We start from the raw sequence: 22,507 nt of genomic DNA, 5'->3' as shown, positions 1-22,507 counted from the left end.
AGAAACTAAACCAGAGGACAGATAATGCCTAGAGAGATAAACTGAACCAAATCGGACTGAGCTAGCTTGGGATTCCTACCCTTCATTCTGGTCTTCCTTACCCTGGGGAGATAAATTTGGGTGTGACTGTGGCCTTTGCATTCCGAAGAAAGATCAGTAGCCACCCCTCACCCAATTCCTCTAGTCACTACCAGTGGGGGATGGTCCTCCACTCCTCACCCAATCCCCCCAGCTAACACCAGTGGGGGATGGTCCTCCCTCACTAAAGGAACTTTTCACGGGCAGATGGTCCACCCCCATCAGTCCTCTATAAAAGTACCTTCTAGTCTCCTGTTCGAGGAGATTTGGTACCTCTGATCCATGTGCTTTATGCCAATCTCCCCATGAAAGTCCAAGGATTTCTTTCATGGTTTCCCTCCCCCCCACCCTTCCCTTCCCTTGCTCCTAAATAAACTATCACCTTATTCTAACTACTTTTGTGTGCAAGAGGGTGTAATTCTTTAAAGAGGAATTCCCAAGAACCCCAACCCCTAACCAAACCCGTACCCCATTTCCTACCATTACATTTTGAAACAGCAACATTTAAAGGAATCACTCAAAAAGAACAGATAAGAGCAGGGCAGTTCCAATAAAAATCAATGTTACTCACTTCACTGGGTATTTTCTGGAATTGTATTCATTCTATACTTGGTTGCCTTGTCAATTCATTTCTTAGCCTTTTGTAATCTGGATATATTCTCACTTTTAATTCTTTCCTCTCCAGTCTTTCACTTGGTGATCTTATCAGCTCCCAAGGGCTCAGTTAACCTTCACTGGGGAGATGACTACCTGCTCTATATATACAGTCCTACTGTCCCTCCAGAGCTCTAATCTCTCATCAGCAACTCCTTTTTCAGACATATACAGTTGGATGTCCCATAAACAATGGTGTGTGGGGTGCTGGAGCCAGCTCAAATTGTTAAAGTAAACATTTATACCTCAGAATAGGAAAACTACATATCAGGGCTTGATTATGTTTTATTGATTGTCTAAACTTGTGAAAGTGATAGAGAAAATTTTAATGCAGATTAAACCTCAGTGTGTTGTACTTACTTTTTTCCCCCAGAGAGTCAGTTATCCATTTACCAGCACACTGTTGCCCAAAACATCTCAAACTCAAGAAGGTGTTGTAAGGGGCTAAAATTCTAGCTAGTCTGTCTAAAATATCTAATGAGTGGTCGCCAATAAATTATAAGCTTTAGCAAGAGTTTAGACTTTTAAGCATTTTTTTTTTGGTGAAGCATTTGGGGTTAAGTGACTTGCCCAGGGTCACACAGCTAGTAAGTGTTAAGTGTCTGAGGTTGGATTTGAACTCAGGTCCTCCTGACTCCAGGACCGGTGCTCTATCCACTGCACCACCTAGTTGCCTCCTAAGCATTTATTAAGGAGAATAAGAATTTGGTGAAGAGAGAGAAAAAGGTCTAGATTCAGCTGTCTATCTCAGGGAGCCAATGTCTCCAGCTCCTCTCCCCCCTGAGGTCCTCCAGAAAGAGAAAGAGAGAACCAGCCTTGCCCCCTCTTCCTCCCACAAACAAACATCACTTCCTAACACCAAAGAAAAGCTGCATGGTTTGCCCTCAGACACCTTCTCCTCATGGCGGAGCTTTCCTACAGTAAGTCTCCAGCAGATGGCATTATTCCAATCGTTACAGTGTCCAAAACAAAAATGATTAGCTCTTCTCCCAAACCATTCCTCTTCCAAACTTCCTTTTATTCAAAATTCCAGTTATTTAAGTTTGCAACCTGGTTGTCATTGTCAACTTCATACTCTCATCCCACAAACCCAGCCAGTTCATTTTTCTCTCTACAGCATCTTGTTTTTGTCTCCTCTCTACTCACACAGCAACCACCCCATTTCAGATGATTATCATTTGGACTACTGCAAGAACACCTACTTTTCCTCTATGCCTTAAGTCTCTCTCCACTCCACTCCATCCTCCACCCAGCCACCAAAACAATTTTTCTTAAATGCAGGTCTCACCAGGTCATTTCTGTCCTTAATAAATTCAAATAATTCTCTTACCTCTAGAAGCAAATATAAACTCCTTCATTTGAGATTTAAAGTGCTTCACAACCCTGACTCTATCCTACTCTTTCCAGCCATATTAGTCTTCTTACTATATGTACTTCATATACAACACTCCGTATCTCCTAGCCTGTCTCTGCCTTCATTGTCCTTCATGCTTGAAATGTTTCCCTCTATCTCTTATTAAAATCCTTGGTTTCCTTCAAGACTCAGTTAAAAAAATTCAACCTTCTACACAAGGCCTTCCTTTCCTGTACCAGAGCTGCTAGTGCCTTCTCCTCCATAAGGTTATCTTGCATCAATATATGTGTGTAACGTTTAGAATGACGCCACCTTCTGGAGACTTACTGTAGAAAAGCTCCGCCATGAGGTGAAGGTCTCTGAGGGCAAGACCATGCGTCCTTTCTTTGGCGTCAGGAAGTGACATTTGCTAGTGGGAGGAGAAAGGGGGAGCCTGGTGCTCTGACTCGCTCTCTTTCCTGTGGACTCTGGTAGAGAGCGGAGCTGGGAATGCTCTCTCTCTCCCTTTAATAGATAGGAATCTTTTATCAAATTCTTATTCTCCTTAATAAATGCTTAAAAGTCTAACTCTTGCTAAAGCATATAATTTATTGGTGACCAATCATTAGATATTTTAGATAGTTTAGCTAGAATTTTAGCCAAACATTGTGTCTATATATATCTATGTATATGTGTTCTGTATAAAGGATAGAATGAAAATGTTTTGAGGCCAGGAACTATTTCAACTTTGTCTTTGCATCTCCAGTGCCTGGCATAAAGTACTTAAAAATATATGCTCACTGATATTCATAAAGGGCTAACTACACAAATAAGAGTATGTCCTTCAGCAGTATAGCTGACCACAGATCCCATATCTTCTGACTCTTGCCTTCAGAAATCAGTCACAATCAGATCATCTTTCCACACACTAACTGCAGTATAAAAGGCACTTTTTCCCTCCTTGAAAGACTTAGGATCATAACTCATCAGATGAAATGGAAGTGTATCTGTAAAGCTGTGTTAATTGATTTTTTTAAATTAGCACAACAGAATTTTTCCATAAAATTGAACACACACACACACACACACACACACACACACACACACACACACACACACACACACACACCCCTTTCACAATAGTCAGTTTCAGTAGATATACCTTTGCAATTACCTTTAAAATATGTGGGACATTCTTTTGAATGCTCTCAGCAGCAATGGTAATTCTTTTTTCTTGTCTTTTTCCTTTTTTGGGGTGGGTTGGGGTAGTAGGATGGGAGACCATTAAATCTACTAGAATTTTGAATTCTCTTAAGTATTGCTATTCAGGAAAAGGCTAAAAGGGGGAGGAGCACAATTAGTTGAAATCTGAGTTAAGAAAGGTTCCTGAGATGGTTATAATTAACATTTTTCAGCCCCATTCTATGGAAAGCAGAAAGTACCTTATGCACAGAGTAGCAGATACTCAATATTTGTTGAATTGAATGTTATACTGAATTTTGCAGGGTTTTGTAAAAGCATTTTTTGAAAGGATGCTTTCTAGTAACATCATTTCTCCATCAGTGACAAGACTTTGGGGAAATTTAAAGTAACTTCTCTTTGTGAGGATGAGCTAGGATTGTTCATATGGTGGAAATATCATGGACCAGGAGTAGTGGGTTCTAATCTCCAATTGGCAACTAATTTCTATGACTGGTCAAGTCATTTAGTCATTTAGCACCTAAGTCTCCATTTCCGTATCTGTAAAATGCAGATAATAATTGCTGCCCAACCTATCTCCATGGCTTGTTATGATCACACAATATAAGGGATACCAAGGTTTACTGAAAAGTATAAGGTGGTACACACAAATTAAGTGTCAGCATCACTATCCTTTCATTCTTTTCTTTTTCAATTAAATTCGGATAAAAATGGCTGTGGAATAACTTACTTTCCCACTATTATTCTTTCATACTGAATATTCTGCAGACTTTTGAACAGGTGGGAAAACATAGCCTTTTTTAATTTAATGAAAGTATTAGGATGCAAGTTTATCTTTCATAGGTTCACTGAAAACATCTTCAGTAAAATCCCAGCAGCACACAGTATGACAGAGAGGATATGTAGCTCAACCTGTTCTCATATGATTTTGATTTCCTTTACCTGTTGTTATTGTATCATTCACTCAGTCATATCCAACCCTTCATGATCCCTGTGCACCACACTGTCCATGGAGTTTTCTTGGCAAAGATAGTGGAGCGGTTTGCCATTTGCTTCTCCAGTGGATTAAGGCAAATAGAGGTTGACTTGCCAAAGGTCACAAAGCTAGTAAATTTTTGAAGCCATAGTTGTACTCAGGTTTTCCTACCTCCAGGCCCAGCACTCTATCCACTACACTACCTGGATGCCTCTTTTCTTTTACTAGGTCTTTGTATTTTAAAAAGCCTTTCATTCTACATGTCTTGGAGATGCTAAGTATTTATTTGATAAGGGAACAACTTTTAAAAATGCTATTCTTAAAAAAAAAATGCCATTCAGTTTTATGGATCAGTGCTATGCCTTGGCAATTGTGGGCAGTAATTCTGGGATAAAGGCCCAATTCCCATCCAGTTTACAGGTTTAGTTCTTAAGGATATTCTATGGTCTTTATTTGTAGTGTCTGCAGATCTGTCATATGTCAGTCCATGAAAGAAAGCGAGCTTCAGATTTGTAATTCTAGCCATTAAGTTGCTTCTTGCTAGGAATTCACTAAATTTCTACAGCTGTTATAATGTGCTTAAGAGACTACATAAGGAATCTAGTCCAAAGTGGGAACAGGGGTCTTCTCCTAATGACCATGGCCTTATCCTAGCAGAGCCTAGGAAATGACCCCAAAGAAAGTGTGATCAATCAATTAAAAGCTGGAAAGGTAGGTCACATTTACCGTACTGTGACAGCCAATTAATTGTAAGGCTTGTCTCCAACACTGATTTATCTTCCCCCACACATATATTCTCCTAACTCCTTCATTCCTCAAGCTATGCCAACTTTATGCTTTAGAAGACAATTGAAGGGGCAGCTAGGTGGTGCCATGGATAAAACACCAGCCCTGGATTAAGGAGGACCTGAGTTCAAATCTGGCTTCAGACACTTAACACTAGCTGTGTGACCCTGGGCAAGTCACTTAACCCCAATTGCCTCACCAAGGGAAAAAAAAAAAAGAATTATTCCTTCAATTTGGGGGCAGCTAGGTGGTGCAGTGGATAAAGCACTGGCCCTAGATTCAGGAGGACCTGAGTTCAAATCCATCCTCAGACACTTGACACTTACTAGCTGTGTGACCCTGGGCAAGTCATTTAAACCTCATTACCCCACCAAAAACAATTTTTATATATATGATAACAAAATCAGATTTAAAAAAAAAAATCAAACACTGTACTAAATCCAAAAGTGAAAAATTTAAGAGATAAATTTAAATCTATACTTTAAATTAAAAAAAAACACCTTAGGGCAGCTAGGTGGCACAGTGGATAAAGCACCGGCCCTGGATTCTGGAGTACCTGAGTTCAAATCTGGCCTCAGACACTTAACGCTTACTAGCTGTGTGACCCTGGGCAAGTCACTTAACCCCCATTGCCCCGCCCAAAAAACAAACAAACAAACAAACAAAAACACCTTAAGTAAAAGATGGGTGAGTGAGATTTGTCTATATAGTAGAAACTCTGAAAAATGCCTGGAGCCTAGTGAACTGCTAGCTCTGTATAAAAGCAGCAGTATGATATGGCTGCCAAGAAAGCTGTGGAACCTAAGGTTGTATGAAGAAATTTATAGTTCCCAGTTCATGGCATGCTCTACCTTCTCACCTCTTCCCCAGTTCAGCTGACACCTCCTTCAAGAAACCATTCCTATGCTTGCTTTGGCAGCACATATACTAAAATTGGAATGATACAGAGAAGATTAGCATGGCCCCTGCACAAGGATGACACGCAAATTCATGAAGCGTTCCATATTTTTTATTCCTTTATTTGATAAATGTGATCTGCTACAGAAAATAATCTGTTAAAACCTGTTTCCCCCTTTGACATTTCCAGACCATGACAAGTATCTGTGGGAAAAGGATATTGGACTTGGAATCCCACCCTCTGGTAGTTAAATGTGGCGACAGACAAACACAGAGGTTGTACTACAAGTTGATTCTTAAGAGTGCCACAGAATATATGTTAATAAATGTTTTTCTTTTTTCAAAAAAAAAAAAAAGAAAGAAAGAAGCCATTCCTAATGTCCCCTATTGCTACACCTCCCTCCACCAATAACTTTATTTATTTTCTATATACTTATATGTTATGCATTCTATCTCCTCAGTAAAATATGAGCTCCTTGAAGGTAGAAACTGTCTCACTTTCTGTCTTAGAATAACCACGGCCTTGCATAGTAGTGCCTAATACAGAGTACGCATTAATAAATTCTTACTGATTAATTCTAGAAACTTGATCACCTTGCTATACTCTACGCTGGTAGTATCACATCTGGACTACTGATATAAGCTCTGAGATAATTTGGAAAAGACATAGGTAAGCTAGAAGTGTCCAGTGGAAAAAAGGAACAATGGATAATGAAAAGCCTCAAGTTCACACATAATAACAACTGACTACAGTTGTCAGAGGACAACTGGAAGTGTTCAGCCTAGAAAAGACTTAGAAAGGACAAGATGACCCTTTTTCCAAGTATGTCAAGGGCCAGCATGTGGAAGAGGGAGGAGAAGTGTTCTGCTTGGCCCAAAAAAGCAGAAATAGGTCAAACAGACTGACTTTAACAGAGAGGTAAATTTAGACTGGATTCAAGGGAAAACTTCCCTACAATTAGTGGTATTTGAAAGAGTAACAAGCTGCCTAAGGAGAAAGGTGGTAACTTATCACTGGTCTTCACAAAAAGAGTCATTTATTATTTTTTTGCCACATGTTTCAGATGTGATTCTAGCTCATGCATAGACTGGCCTAGATGAACTCAAGTCCCTTCCAACTCTGAAAGTCTGTGATTTCGCAATCTAATCCAACTTAATCTTGCCATTTCAAAATCTGAAATTACATGAAGAGGTAGCTACAGATGCAAACAGAGCAATGTAGGATAAAAGGCTTGAATATTGACCCTAATAGCTGCCCAAGCACTTGACTTATTGAAAAATACCATCAGCTTACTTTTTTATGATTTTCCTCTTTTACATAGTGGTGCATCTTTTAAATAGATACTTCTAAAAGACTTAAGGTTGTCTTTAAATATATTATTTTTAATTTTCAATATTTTCTCTGAAACCTGATTTACACTTTTATCTAAGAAACTTTTCCTCAAAGAATACAAAAGCTTCAAAAATCACAGAAATCAGAGTGATCACAGATTATGAATTTATGAAATAATAAAAATATTAATTTCTTTACTTTAGGTTTCTCAGTGGCAACAGTAGTAATATAGGACAGGACAACAACAAAATCTGAAAACTGAAGAAATGAAAATATATTTCCTTTTTTTTTTCTTTTCTTTTTTGAGAGGCAATGGGGGTTAGATGACTTGCCCAGGGTCACACAGCTAGTAAGTGTTAAGTGTCTGAGGCCGGCTTTGAACTCGGGTCCTCCTGAATCCAGGGCCAGTGCTTTATCTACTGTGCCACCTAGCTGCCCCCCGAAAATATATTTCCAAATTTTATATTTTAAGTGAAAAATTATGTGAATTGTTAGGACACAATCACATTCCTTAGAGCCACAGATAACCATGCAGTTAACTTAATATATGTCCATCAACCTTCTATGAAAGACAATGGAGGGGCGACTAGGTGGCACAGTGGATAGAGCACCAGCCCTGGATTCAGGAGTACCTGAGTTCAACTCTGGCCTCAGACACTTGACACACACTAGCTGTGTGACCCTGGGCAAGTCACTTAACCCCCATTGCCCTGCAAAAAAAAAAAAAAAAAAAAGACAACGGAGAGAAAAAGGATGCTCTATGACATTCCTAGTTGTTCTAAAAGCAGTCAAAAGAATCAGGACGTCAGGATACAAGGAACTCTCCTTTCTAAAAAGAAGAATTTCTTAAAATGGATGTAAAATAGCTTTGAAGCCAAGAAAGAACCTTTTGAGTTTAATATTGTACTGTTTAGCAGGCTCACATAATTTCGTAGCACTATAACAGAGAAATTACTTGATTAAAAAAAGAGGGGCAGCTAGATGGCGCAGTAGATAAGTACCGGCCCTGGATTCAGGAGTACCTGAGTTCAAATCCGGCCTCTGACACTTACTAGCTGTGTGACCCTGGGCAAGTCACTTAACCCCAATTGCCTCACCAAAAAAAAAAATAATAATAATAATAATTAAAAAAAAAACAACAGAAAAGAATCACGAGGAAATGCTTCAGATCAGTGGGGTCAATCAAACTCAAATAGAAATGGGGACCACTAAGCCTTACAAAAGGATCCCTGCAGACAACATACAGACTTAGAAAATAACACATTAATGTTATCCATGTTTATTAATTTTTTTTTCTTTTGTTAAATATTTCTCAATTTCACTTTAATCTGGTTAAGACTACTTTGGAGTGCTGTGGACTGCATGTGGCCCATCACAGGCCTAAATGTCTTAACACCTCTACTTTAGGTTATTCTCTGAAATAATAATAAAGGTAATTACAGAACTAGATAAAAGTCATGGCATTTACAACTTCTCTCCCATACCTAAATCTCTCTCACTTCAGAATGCTATTAATATAGCAGTAATGAAATACAATGAAAGAATTGTATTCTGGAATGAGTTAATCCTTTTGTTTTATTTTTTAAAATAACACCAAAGTTTGGCTCAATAAATTGTTCAGATAAAACATGTTTGTTGCCTGTCAAATATTGAAGAACTATTTTGTTTAGGAACTTTTGTCACCAACTAACTTTCAATATAAACATTCCACTAAAACAGAGCTAGGAAATGGTCTTAAAATATCATTTCTGAAGAATAATATAGTACCACACATGTGGCACTCAGTGTAATACTAAAAACAAGTTTACATGAGGCAACCTCAGAAAATGTGAAACAGTAATGGAATGATTCAGAGTTTTATTCAGTCTTTCATTAGCATGAGAGCAAAAAATGATCCAACAAGAAGAATAGTAGTGATGTACTTTCTAAAGTGTTGTTTAAAGCTGAATCTAAAATTTTAGACACAGAGTATGAGAGAGCTGTTTAAACCTAAGGATTTAGTTATTGATAAGCAAAGAATTCTTTTTTTTCCTTTTCTTTTTTTTTTTTTTTGCGGGGCAATGAGGGTCAAGTGACTTGCCCAGGGTCACACAGCTAGCAAGTGTCAAGTGTCTGAGGTCTGATTTGAACTCAGGTCCTCCTGAATCCAGGGCCGATGCTTTATCCACTGTGCCACCTAGCTGCTCCCGCAAAGATTTCCTTTTAATGGAGAAAACATCCCCTTATTTGTTGGCTCCTACTGAACAAAACAGGTTAACATAAGACTAGGAGCATTTCTGAGAGAAGTGATCTGAAGCATCAGGACACCCAAAAATCTAGCATAGTCTTCTATGGATTCCCTCTCTTTAAAATAAATAGGATGGATTAAATAAAGTCTAAATGTCCTCTATATGTCTGTAATTTATGAGCTACCTTCTCACAGCTGCCAGGTAAATGAGTATGCCTTAACAATGCCAAACAGAGGTATCTCTTATTTTGAACAAATCCAATAATATGAATGTTTAGATCAGAAGTTGTTTAATTGTGTATGAGTGTACATTCTCGCACATGCACGTACACACACACACACACACACACACACACACACACTCCTCTAGCAGTCTGGTAAAGCCTACAAATCCTTTCTCGGAATAAATTTTATATGCATCAATATAATACATAGGATTACAGTGGAAACCAATTATACTGAAATACAGTTATAAAAATATTTTCAAAACTAATTTCATAGGGAGCAGCTTCATGGTGCAGTGGATAGAGCACTGGCCCTAGATTCAGGAGGACCAGAGTTCGAATCCGGCCTCAGACACTTGACACTTACTAGCTGTGTGACCCTGGGCAAGTCATTTAATGCCCATTACCCACTCCCCCCCAAAAAACTAAGTTCATAGACCCCAGGTTGAGAACCCCTGAACTAGATTTACACCCTATGTTCTCCCAAAAAATATTAATTTACCAAACAATTCATCAAATTATCCTATCAAAGAGAAATCTGCCTTAGTACATGTAGTATGCCCTCCAAAATTTGTAGTCAACCTACTTTTCATAACTTATTTCATATTATTTTTCTTTTGAGTTCCAAATTTTTCTCCCTTCCTCCTTTCCCTCCCCCTCCCCAAGACAGAAAGCAATCTGATATGTTATATATATATACTCACATATATATATATGTATATATACAATCACATTAAATATATTTCTCTGCATTAGTCATGTTGTGAAAGAAGAATCAGAACAAAAGGGAAAAACCTCAACAATAACAAAAAAAGTAAAAATAGTATGGTTCAATATGTATTCAGATTCCACAGTACTTTTTTCTGGATGTAGAGAGAATTTTCCATCATGAGTCTTTTGGAATCATATTACTTTTCAAACAAACAAGGAGGAGAAAAAAGAGGCAACTTCAGTAGTCCAGGGAGAAGTCATAAGGTCTTGAACTAGGATGATGGCTGTGTGAGTGGAAAGATTGGGTCAGATATGGAATATACTGCAGAACTTCCAAGGCAGGATCATAAGATAAATCAATTAGAGGTTGAAGAGAACTTAAAACCCTTTAATACTAAACCCCTCACTTTACAAATGAAAGAAATGTGGCTGAGAGATGTTGGATGACTTGCCCAGGGCCACACAACTAATTAGAGTCTAAGGCAGCAGCATGATCATAGATCTTCTTGTTCCAAGTTCAACACTCTATCCACAGTTACAGCCTGTGAGAAGTGAGGGAGAAGGAACAACACAACAAGAAAGACAGTTACTGGATCGGCAAGAACAAGAGAGAGGAAGAAAGATAAAGTTAATTTCCTCTCTGAGAGTTTCCCACATCAAAGAAATCAAACGTCCTGCCCCTCCACACACACACGCAAACCTTCACAATTATTATTATTATTATTATTATTATTATTATTATTATTATTATTATTATTATTATAAAATAAATTCACAGAAGAGGAATTAGACTTGTTCTGATTGGTAGAACTTGGCAATAAGTGGAGGTTTCATAAAGGAAAATTTAGCCTTAAAGCAAGAAACATTTTTCCACAGAATTTAAGAATTGGAAAGGACTTCAGGAGCCATCTAATCCAACCCAACACAAATGGATTTCAACACACCTAACAAGTAGCACTGCTCAAAGACCTCAAGAAGGGGAAATCTTGTCAGCTCTTTAGGCGGACAATTTCACATAAATGAGCTGAGCTTTGAATTAGTTTTCTAACCTGATAGGTAAGATTCTAAAATCAATCACTGATATAATTTATCCAATTTATCAAAATCAGTCAAAAATTTGTAAAGTAACTAAAACATTTATTTTCTTGAATCAGTCTGGTTTTTTTAAAAAAGAATTTTTCTAATATAATCTTTATATAACTTGTTTACTCTAATTCTTTTTTGTTGTTGTTTGTTGTTGTTCGGTCACTTTCAGTCATGTCCAATTTTCCATGACCCCATTTTTGAGTTTTCTTGGCAAAGTTACTGGACTTGTTAGCCATTTCCTTCTCCAATTCATTTTCTGGGGCAAACAAGGTTAAGTGACTTGTCCAGGGTCACACAGCTAATATGTATTGAAGGCAAGATTTGAATTCATGAAAATCAGTCTCCCTGATTCCAAGCCCAAGGATCTGTCCAGTGTGTCCCACCCAGCTATCCAATTCTAATTTTTAGAAGAGTTAATCTTTGAATGCCAACTAAGAATAAAAATGAACTAATTACAGGGAACTGCTCTATGTAAAGATATTGGATAAATATGAGAAAAGTATACATCATTGAAAGTCAAGAAAATGATTATTTAAATTGGACTTTATATGCAATTCCTTTATTTTCAGCAACCAAAAATTAAGTAACCCCACAACAAGATTCATTCTTTTCTTGAGTGAGTATATTTGAAAGTTGCAGGGTTATACCTTTCCAGAAACATATAAAAAACAAATGATTTCCACATCACTATGATTTCTTGGTTCAAGACTATAGAAGGACAAATGTTTTTCCCCAGCAAATTCGTGAGCAGACTAAGGTGTTTTTTTCAAAAGGAAACTATTGTTAAATTAGCTGTTGCTGCCAGCTTTGCTCTGTGCACTCCATTTAATCTGGATGACTAGGAAACTTAGGAGAGAGAATTCTTTTGTAGAATTAGTCACTCTTCAGCGATTTTAATTCCCCTTCCACCTGGAGGTTTTAAAACACTAGAAATTCGTTTTCAAGAGATTTAACATTTCTTTTATGTGTTGCAATAAAACGATAATTTCTACTTGCAATAAAAATGCTTTCATATTGAGTTTTTTCTTTTACATTTGCTTTGTTATACATTAGATGAAATTTAACAACCTGTTATTGCTAAAACTAAAAAATCTGTCATTGGTCTTACCCTACTCCAACCTTTTAATTTGCTCACAAACCAGTTCATATTTTTAACCTCAATAAAATCTGTAATTCCTGAAAAATTTCTCTTTAGTTGAGGCATTATTTTTTAAATTAACTTTATATTAGAGGATGATATAATTACATTTTATGTTTGTTAATCAAACAACATACTTCAAAACTATCTTCAAAATTCCTTTTTAAAATAACAATGTGGGCTGAGCTTTCTTCAGTACATTTTTTTAAAGCTATTTATCATGTTTTTCTACAATATTTTACAACTGTGCTGGCAACCTCTGTATGACCATCATAATACTCTTCATTACCCCTACATGTTCCTCAACTTCAATTTTTCAGAGATGATGATGATGATGATGATGATGATGATGATGAGATTATTTGTTGTCATTTATCACTGGAAGACAGGTCTTTGTTTTTAAAAAGAACTTTAGTACTATTAAGTGAATAATGAAATCCCCCAATGGCCATTACATTATCCTCCCCTTGTCCAATTCTGGAACCAGCTCTATGTCTATTTGCAGTATCTGTCCAAAATATACACACATACATATACATATATATTCATTTATATATGTATATTTATACATTAATATATACACACATACATGTGTGTTTACACAAACACATATGCACACTGATAGAAGAGTCTAATGTATTTGTCTACCCATATATTATATTCTTAACAATAGGAACTTCTTATCCATTTCGTTTTCCTTAGGCTGAACTTTCTTGAATGATGATGAATATCATTTAATAAGCTGTACAATGTTTTAAGATTTGATACAGTCAGAACAATGTTATCCCCAAAACATACATATATGGAAAGGTTCATGTTGGGCATAAGCAATCTGCAATTCACTGAAAACAAGGAATTATACAGGAGAAGCTGTGTTGAAGAAGTATATAATCAGAGAAAAATGTCAGAGAAATATATAGAAAGGGACTTCTGGGGTGGAGCCAAGATGGCAGAGGAAAGGCAGTGAGCTCTCTAACTCATGACACAATCACTCCAAAAAACATCCAAATAATGCCACAGGACAATTTCTAGAGCAGCAAAACCCACAGAAGAATGTGCTAAAATTATCTTCCAACCACGGACAGCTTGGAAGGTCAGAAAGAGGGAGCTGCTGTGCTGAGACAGGAGTAGAGCCCAACCCAACAGTCACCCTGACACAGACCCAGTCCCAGGAAGGCTTCACCAGAGAAAGAGACCCCCTCCCCCCCAGAGCCTCTGAATCAGCTGCAGCACCAGTGTCATCTGGAACTAAGCTCACAGTCTGGTGAGAGGGGTAAGGCCTTGGCAGGGGGGAGATTATAGGGGTCTATGCTTGTGCTGAGCCAGAACGTGTGTTTTTCACCCCTGCTGGGAACCAGGAGGCAAGCTTAAGTAGCAGTGGCCCAGGTGGAGGAGGGGCACAGGCTCGTCTGAGCTGACAATCACAACACACGGACCAGGGAACAGGTCAGGTGAGTGAAGAACCTGATCCTCCTTAAATCATACCACTTGGGACCTTCTGAAGCTTGGAATAGTGCAGCTTGGAAACAGTGCCCCACTTTAAGGAGCTAAAAGGCAAGTAAAAGAAAGGCAAGATGAGCAGACAAAGAAAGGTGAGTACCATAGAAAGTTTCTTTAGTGACAAGGAAGGACAACATCAGGGCCCCTATATCTAAAGCTTCCAAGAAAAATATGAATTGGACTCAAGCCATAGAGGCACTCAAAAAGGACTTTGAAGATAAAGTTAGAGAGGTAGAGGAAAAAATGGAAAGAGAAATGAGGGCAATGCAGGAAAGACATGAGAAAAAGAGCCTGAAAAGCCAAACTGGCCAAATGAAAAGAAGGTATAAAAGGTCTCTGACGAAAACCATTGCCTAAGAATTAGGATTGAACAAATGGAAGCTAGTGATGTTATGAGAAACCAAGACACAATAAAGCAAATCCAAATGAATAAAAAAAATAGATGGCAATGTGAAATATCTTCTGGGAAAAACTGCTGACCTGGAAAATAGGTCCAGGAGAGATAATTTGAAAATTATTGGTCTACCTGAAAACCATGATCAAGGAAAGAGCTTAGACATCATTTTCCAAGATATTCTCAGGGAAAACTGCCTTGATATTCTAGAAGCAGAAAGTAAAATAGAAATGGAAAGAATCCATCGATCACCTCCTGAAAGCGATCTCAAAAAGAAAACTCCTAGGAATATTATAGCCAAATTCCAGAGCTCTCAGGTCAGGAAGATAATATTGCAAGCTGACAAAAAGAAAGAATTCAAGTACTGTGGAGCCCCAGTCAGGATAGCACAAGATCTAGCAGCTTCTACATTAAAGGACTGGAGGACATAAAATATGATATTCCAGAGGGCAAAGGAATTGGGATTACAACCAAGAATCACCTAGCCAGCAAAACTTATCATAATCTTTCAGAGGAAAAAATGGGACTTCAATGAAAAAGAGGACTTTCGAGTATTCGTGATGAAAAGACCTGAATTGAATGGCAAATTTGACTTTCGAATACAAGACCCTAGAGAACCATAAAAAATTGGAGTTGGGGGACACACCTGGGGCCATGCAGTGGGTGACTGTCTTGTGTCTGAGGCTGGGTTTTAGCTTGGATCCCCCTGGGTCCAGCAGGGATGTTTTGTCCACTGTGTCACCTAGCTGCCCCATGATTATATCTTTAGGGTTAAATTGAGGGGTGAGGGGAATCACTGGGGGAAGGGGGAGGGCAGAGGTAGCATGGGGTGAAATCCTACATGAAAGAAACAGGAAAGGGCTTATGGAGTAGGGGAAGAGATGGGGGAGGAACAGGACAGTAAATGAATTTTACACTCATCAGAATAGGCTCAAAGACCTTAATGTCATCCGAGTTGGCTCAAGGAGGGATTAACACACACACTCAATTGGTTAGAGTAATCTATCTAACCCTGCAGGAAAATAGGAGGGGAAGGGGATAAAGAGAGAGGAGCAAAAGAAGGGAGGGCAGATTGGGGGAGGGGACAGACAGAAGCAAATCCCTTTTGAAGAGGGATAGGGTAAAAGAATATAAATAATAGAGTAAATATCATGGGGAAGGGAATAGGATGGAGGGAAACAGTTAAGAAAAGTAATCATGAAAAAGAGAAAAGGGAGAAAAATTGTACAAAAATATTTATAGCAACTCTTTGTGGTGGCTAAGAATTGGGAATCAAGGGAATGTCCATCAATTGAGGAATGACTGAAGAAGCTGGGGTATATGATTGTAGTGGAATGGTATTGTGCTATAGGAAATGACAAACAGGATGATCCCAGAAAAACCTGGAAAGACTCATATGAATTGATGTATAGTGAAGTGAGCAGAACTGGGAGGACATTGTGCACAGTGGCAGCAGTACTGTTTGATGAACAATTGTGAATGACTTAACTTACTCTTAGCAATACAATGATCCAAGACAATCCCAAGGAACCAATGACAAAGCATATTATCCACCCCCATAGAAAGAACTGATAAAAAGAGCACTTGTGGATTATACATATACAACCTGGTTGATGTCTTGTGGAGGGGGAAGGAAAGAGAGGGAGGGAGAAAAATTTGGAACACTAAATATTATGAAAATGAATGTTGAAAACTACATGTAACTGGAAAAAATAAAATATTGTTGCAAAAGAAAGAAAAGAAAAAAGGGAAATATATGTCTATAATATCTAATTCATTTTATTAAGTACATATTAAATTTAACATATAGTAAAATTTTTTTTAATTTTTAATTTTTTTAAAAAGAGAAATATATAACCAGAAAAAAGGGCCAATTGTGACAAGAGCAAGGGATAATAGAAAAACAGTCTGCATTCTCCACTGGTATTCATATAACATCCAAAGAATGAAAGAAAGGCTCCTGACATGTTAAGTGAAATCTTATAGCAGGTTTTATGGAAGGAAAGAAAAAAATTTCTCAAAGTGTGGGCAGATATGGATAAGTAGAAATACATATTGTTGGAAGTATCACCATTACAGACAACATCACTAAGAACTGGAATGTTGGAATATATTTCTTGAAGAGTATTTGGATAAACTTACAATTATTATTATTTTTTTTTGCAGGCAATGGGGGTTAAGTGACTTGCCCAGGGTCACACAGCTAGTAAGTGTCAAGTGTCTGAGGCCGGATTTGAACTCAGGCACTCCTGAATCCAGGGCCAGTGCTTTAACCACTGCGCCATCTAGCTGCCCCCTTACAATTATTTTTAATACTATGATTTGGCGGGTTTCTTAAAGGCTGCCAACATGGGATATAAACATTGTTTTATAATGATAGATAGATGAATGGAAGGATAGATGATAGAAGATGGATGAGAGAGAGAGACAGGGAGAAGAAAAGGAGAAAAGGAAACAAGGGAAATAGGGAAAGGAAGAGAGAAAGGTAACTAATGGTGAAAAATAACACATAAATGGGTGTCAGAAGGGGGCAGAAGGAATGTACATCATTCCTTGGTTGAGAAGGCAAAAAGTGGCTTGGAGTTCTGGACTCTGACAAGATATGGCTAAAACTTACCTATCAGAGCCAGGAAACTCAGGAGTGGAATCTAAGGTTCTACTGGGAAGGAGATAAAGATAATGCCAGAGAAAATAAGGCACAGCATCATTTATTTTTTCACAGACTTTCTTGTTAATTTCAAAGTTTATTCACAATCTGATCTGTCTTATTCTAGCACTTTTTCAAGTTAAAATATGACTTCTGCTTCCTTTAGGATTATCTCTTGAAATTCTCTTTTATTCTCTGATCTAAATTACTTATTACAAAATTGTGTTGCTGGGAAGAGAGAAATAATTTGGGAGAAGAGTTAGAAGGAGCTATAGGAGAAGTATGTTATAGTAGCTAATGAAGTCTATCTCACATAAAACAAACATTCAGAAAATGGATGTTTTTCCATTAACTATTACTGCAGTTATTTTATTGGTCCATTGTGTAAGTCTTATTTTCCATCTAATTTATATACAGTTTAGTCAGGAGAAAGAATTATTCACTTCAAGCTTCTTTATTCTCATTAAAATACACATTTTAAAGAATGCAGCTAATATATCACCTGAGAAATATGACACTAATAGTAAGTGGCAACCAAGGAATAAACAAGTGGCACAAAATCTTAACCTATAAATACCATGTAGACTTCAAAACACCACAAGTGATATATTTAATTGAACAATGGAAATTAGTAATAAGTTTTATGGGGCCATTTTGTTCCTTTAACTCACACCGGCATCAAAATTAACAATAAACACAAAATGAAGATGCCCAACCTTGTCTTTTTAATATAAAGACAATATAGAACAGAAGCCCAGATTGAGTTCTACTCTCAAGTCACTCACTGCTATACAACAATCCTCTTAACTGATTATCACACTCAGCTGAATTCTCCTGTATTAAAAACTGCACAGATGACTATATCACTATTTTATGTAATCCTCTCAGAGAAGCAATTTATTTGTATACCAAAATGATTATAATGTATGCAATACAATTAAAGGAGTAGGTAAAATCAGTGATAAGAAAAAATTTTTAAATCAAGTTTTCTTTCTACATGAATTAAATGCTTCTTAAAATTATCAGTCTATCCATTCACACTAAATACTTGTTATATGAATAAATTTAAAATATCATCTAACTTAATCTTACCAAATAACTTTTTAAGCTCATTAAGTTAAATGATATTTTAATTTGTTAGAAAAAACCTGTAATTAGAAAAATATTTTATTTTCAGGGTCATTAAAAAGGAAAACATGCAAACTTTGCTTGTGTACATAAAAAACCGGGAAAGTAACAAAATAGTTATTCCATTTGCCTTCTCTTGTTTTAGTCTACTTAGCAGTTAAATTTCATGGGATTCTTAAATATTATAATTGAGGGAATACTCAATCTCAAGAATTTACAGTACCTGGCAATCAGTTGTCCAGAACTTAAAAAATAAATAGAAAATAGCTACAAACCCAGAAGTTGGTTAAAAAAAAAAATCTCGGGGAAGCTAGGTGGTGCAGTGGATAGAACACCGGCCCTGGAGTCAGGAGGACCTGAGTTCAAATCTGGCCTCAGACACTTGACACTCACTAGCTGTGTAACCCTGGGCAAGTCACTTAACCTTCATTGCCCTGTTTAAAAGCAAAACAAAACAGAAAAGCATCTACATAATATGTAGATAAGTAGTACCAATATAAAACTAAGAGTAAGTCAAGACTTCCAAGTCATGTGAATAACAAATGGAGGACCAGACATTTTCTCTGATCATCACAACCTCCCAAACCTCTCCAAAACAGAAATTATGCACCAAAGATAAAGGAGCTCAGCTATCTCCATCATCTAGAATACCCAGAATCAAAAAGAAAGTTAAAAAGAAAAAACTGACACTCACTGACCCTGAACACATTCAGCAAGCCTTCCCACCTCCCATGCTACTGCCAGCAGTGCTGCACTAGGAAACTCAAAGGCTCAACACATGGGCTTTTTAACAAAACTCAAACTCACTCTGGGCCCTCCACCCTCTTTATAATGCCAGGGAGAACCCAGCAGCAGGCTAGGGAAGTTTGTTCCAACAACAGGCATCCCCATGAGAGAAGGGCAAAAACATGTTGGAGACCACAGATCTAGATAAACAAGGAACAGAGAGAGCAGGACAAGACACAATTTGGATGTTTGGGGAGGAGGAGTGTGGGGAGAGGACTATCCAGAACTCCACTAATCATGAAGGAAAGTACTCGGCATCTAGCTCAGCTAGTTCTGTCCAATCAAAAGTCACTTCAGGCTGGTTAACTATGAATGCCCTGTGTAGGAGGAGGCTGAGACACTTGAAATCCCCATCAGAGGGGACTGAGTCAGAAAGTGAACAATAGTAGAAAAAAGGGGGATAACTAAATTATCAAAGATCTCAGGAAGAAGAAAACTCCAAAACCTTGAATATAAGCAAGTAAATCAAAAGGAAAAACACTAACAAAGAAGGAAATATTGGCCTTCAGGTCTAAAAAGTTCAGGCATCTATGAATAATTACTATATATCAGAGGAAAATGATTCAACATTTGATGATACTGAGTACCCTGTGGAATTTGAAGCAAACACAGATCTGTAACATGCTGTACCTGAGAGATTCAAAAGAGAAATGAGAATTATGAGAGCAAAATTTGTGGCTTGTACAGCAAAAATAATGGGCAGAATAGAAAAACTGGAATGTGTGAGAGCAAATCTCACCAAATAAACAAAAGAGAGAAAACAAAGAAAATAAAAAATTCCCACAAAATGGAAATGCAAATATATAGAAGTGAAGGACGATTCAGAAGAATAGAAATGAAAAATAACATTAAAAGAAAATATTCTCACTATGCAAGCAAAACACACTCCAAGACAGAATGTGTTGAAATGATTGAAGGATATTAGGTTCCCAGAAGAACATGACAACATGAAAAATCTGAAAACCATAATGCAAGAACTGCTCAGAACTTCTGAAAACAGAAAATAAAATACTAAGTGAAAGAATTCAATACATGCCTCCAGAAAAAGTTCCAAGGCTGCAAACCCCAAGAGACAAAGAGGTTAAATTTAACAATTCAATTTGGAAATAAGTTCTGCAAAATTCAAATAAGACAAGACAATTTTAGACCCACCAGAAATCAATCAATAAACATTTATTCAGTGCCAACTATATGCCCAGGCATCATGCAAAGAACAGAATAGAATGGAACAATGTGTGTTGAAAAGAAATGTTGATCAGGATGCAGTCCAGGGTAATTTACCATGCAAACCTGAGCTTAACTATAAATGAAAAAAGATGGATGTCCAATAATAAAGAAGCATGTGAAGCATTTTAAGAAAGAAAATCAGAAGTGAAAAGATCATTTGCCTCTTGAACGGCCCCACACAACAGAAAAGCAGGAGGAATGAATAAATTCAGCAGCTAAGGACAGCAACATCAACAGTGGGACAGCAGAAAGAGCAGTGAGAGACTTCTTTCTCAATGTATTCAAGGGTAAAGTCCTGTGGAAGTCACAGTGAAGAGGTGAACATGGGGCATTATGGACAAAACTTGATGAAACCCTGACTACAACATGAGAAGTACATGAAAGAGGGGGAGAAGAGCAGCGAGATTGAGAGGAATGTATGATATGCCCAGGTCAAAACAAGGGCTAGCAATGAGGGGAAGGTGACCTCTCTAGCCTCAATAATAAAATAACCTTCAGGGGAAAGGGTAAGGAAGAGGGGGACAAGATCTAAAAAGGGGGGGAAAGAAAGGAGGCATTTGGTTGGAGGGGGTTTCACTGATGAATGCTCTTATGGGCTATAAGAAAGGTCCTATGAAGGGAGAGAGGGACCTTGTACTGGGTGAGGCTTGAGGAAATTGGTATATGAAATGTCCACTTTTCCTACTTTGGGGGACACTGACACCTGAGAGAGTGAGAGGTCATGGACACAGAGGAAATTTTGAGATAAATGGAGGGAAAAAGGTAACTAGAAAAGAATATAGATAAGTGGTAGGCTACATAACCAGGGATATGTGGGGAGAAAGGTCTGGCTCTGTCATGGGGAAGTATCCCTTCTGACACCTACAAGAACTGGTATTGGTCTAGGAGTGATACACAAAGGAAGGAGAATCCATAGAGCAAGTTCTAGAAGGCTGCCAAAACAGGAGACCCTATAATGGATACCCTGCAAGTTTTGATTCCATGAGAAATAAAGAACAGAAAGAGAACATTTAATAATGGGGACCATGAACCAGAGAATGAGGGTCTAGAATAAACAGGAGGGATAATGGAGAGTAAAAGAAATCCTTTCTAGAAAGGGGTATAAAAATTGTTTTTTAAATGAAGAGAACTAGTCAAATGGAAGGAAAGGAAAGGGAATCTATATTATTAACTAAGATTTTAAAAAGGGGTAGAAGAAATATGTAATCAAATAAAAGCTGGAAAAAAAAGAATAAACAAAACCCCCTAAGAAAGAATCATGAATGAGAGGAAGAGAGCCTGTGGGAACAGGACCATCTTTTTAAAAAGAGAGAGATGAAGATGAAGTTGCTGACAGAAAATAGCATTGTGCTTATGGTAGAAGAGGGAGAAAATCATAACTTGAAAGAGCAACCAATATTAGAGGCAGATGGAGGAAAATACAAACCTAACTCATAACTTTAAATGTGAATGGATTAAAGAATGCAATAAAACAAAAAGGTGACAGATTGGATAAGGGGGGTAAAATCTTACAATCTGTTACTTCCAAGAAACACATATGAAAAACAAAGAAATACACAAAACTGAGGGAATGGGGGGAAAATTGCTATGCATCAAGCAAATCCAAAAAAGCTTGAGTTGCATGACTAATATGGTAATATGTTTTGTATGACTGAACATATACAACCTATATCAAATTCTTACTGTCTGAGGGAGGAAAGAGGGAAGAGTGAGGGAGAAAATTTGGAGCTCAAAAAAAAAAATGTTTTTAATGAATGTTAAAAATTGTGCTTAAATACAATCGGGGGAAAATAAAATGTTAAAAATAAAGATCACAGGGGGGAAAAGCCTGATTTGCAATCATGCTAACTCACAACACAAAAAGCAACATTCAAAAAATAAAACAAGATGAACAAGTTAACTAGATAATAATGAAAGAAAGCTAAGATGACAAACCAATTTAAGCACTAAACTGGTATGCTCCAAATGTCTTAACATACAGATTAAGAAAGGAAATAGTATCTGAGCTACAAGAATTCATAGATAGTAACACAATAGTGACAGAAGACTCCAATATTCCTCTCTCGGTATTGGATAAGTCTAATAGAAACAGAAACAAAAGGGAAATTTGGAACTTAAAAAATTCCTTGAGAAACTACAGGTAAAAGATATAATGTCTTCTATAGGGGCAGCTAGGTGGCAC

General features: G+C 37.4%; 1 protein-coding gene and 1 non-coding gene across 3 annotated transcripts in view; one reads left to right on the top strand and one right to left on the bottom strand.

Moving 5' to 3' along the window:
• The window catches only part of ARHGAP32 (Rho GTPase activating protein 32), a 363,679-nt gene that overhangs the window by 300,749 nt on the left and 40,423 nt on the right, over positions 1-22,507 (bottom strand). The window lies entirely within an intron of this gene.
• LOC122752063 lies at positions 5,935-6,037 on the top strand. The gene has a single exon (XR_006355867.1). It is a non-coding gene; the product is annotated as a U6 spliceosomal RNA (small nuclear RNA).

This window comes from Dromiciops gliroides, chromosome 3 (genome assembly GCF_019393635.1).
Source record: "Dromiciops gliroides isolate mDroGli1 chromosome 3, mDroGli1.pri, whole genome shotgun sequence".
NCBI lineage: Eukaryota > Metazoa > Chordata > Mammalia > Microbiotheria > Microbiotheriidae > Dromiciops > Dromiciops gliroides.
The sequence above is the reverse complement of the archived record's forward strand: the minus strand, read 5'-3'. Positions and strand labels throughout refer to the sequence as shown.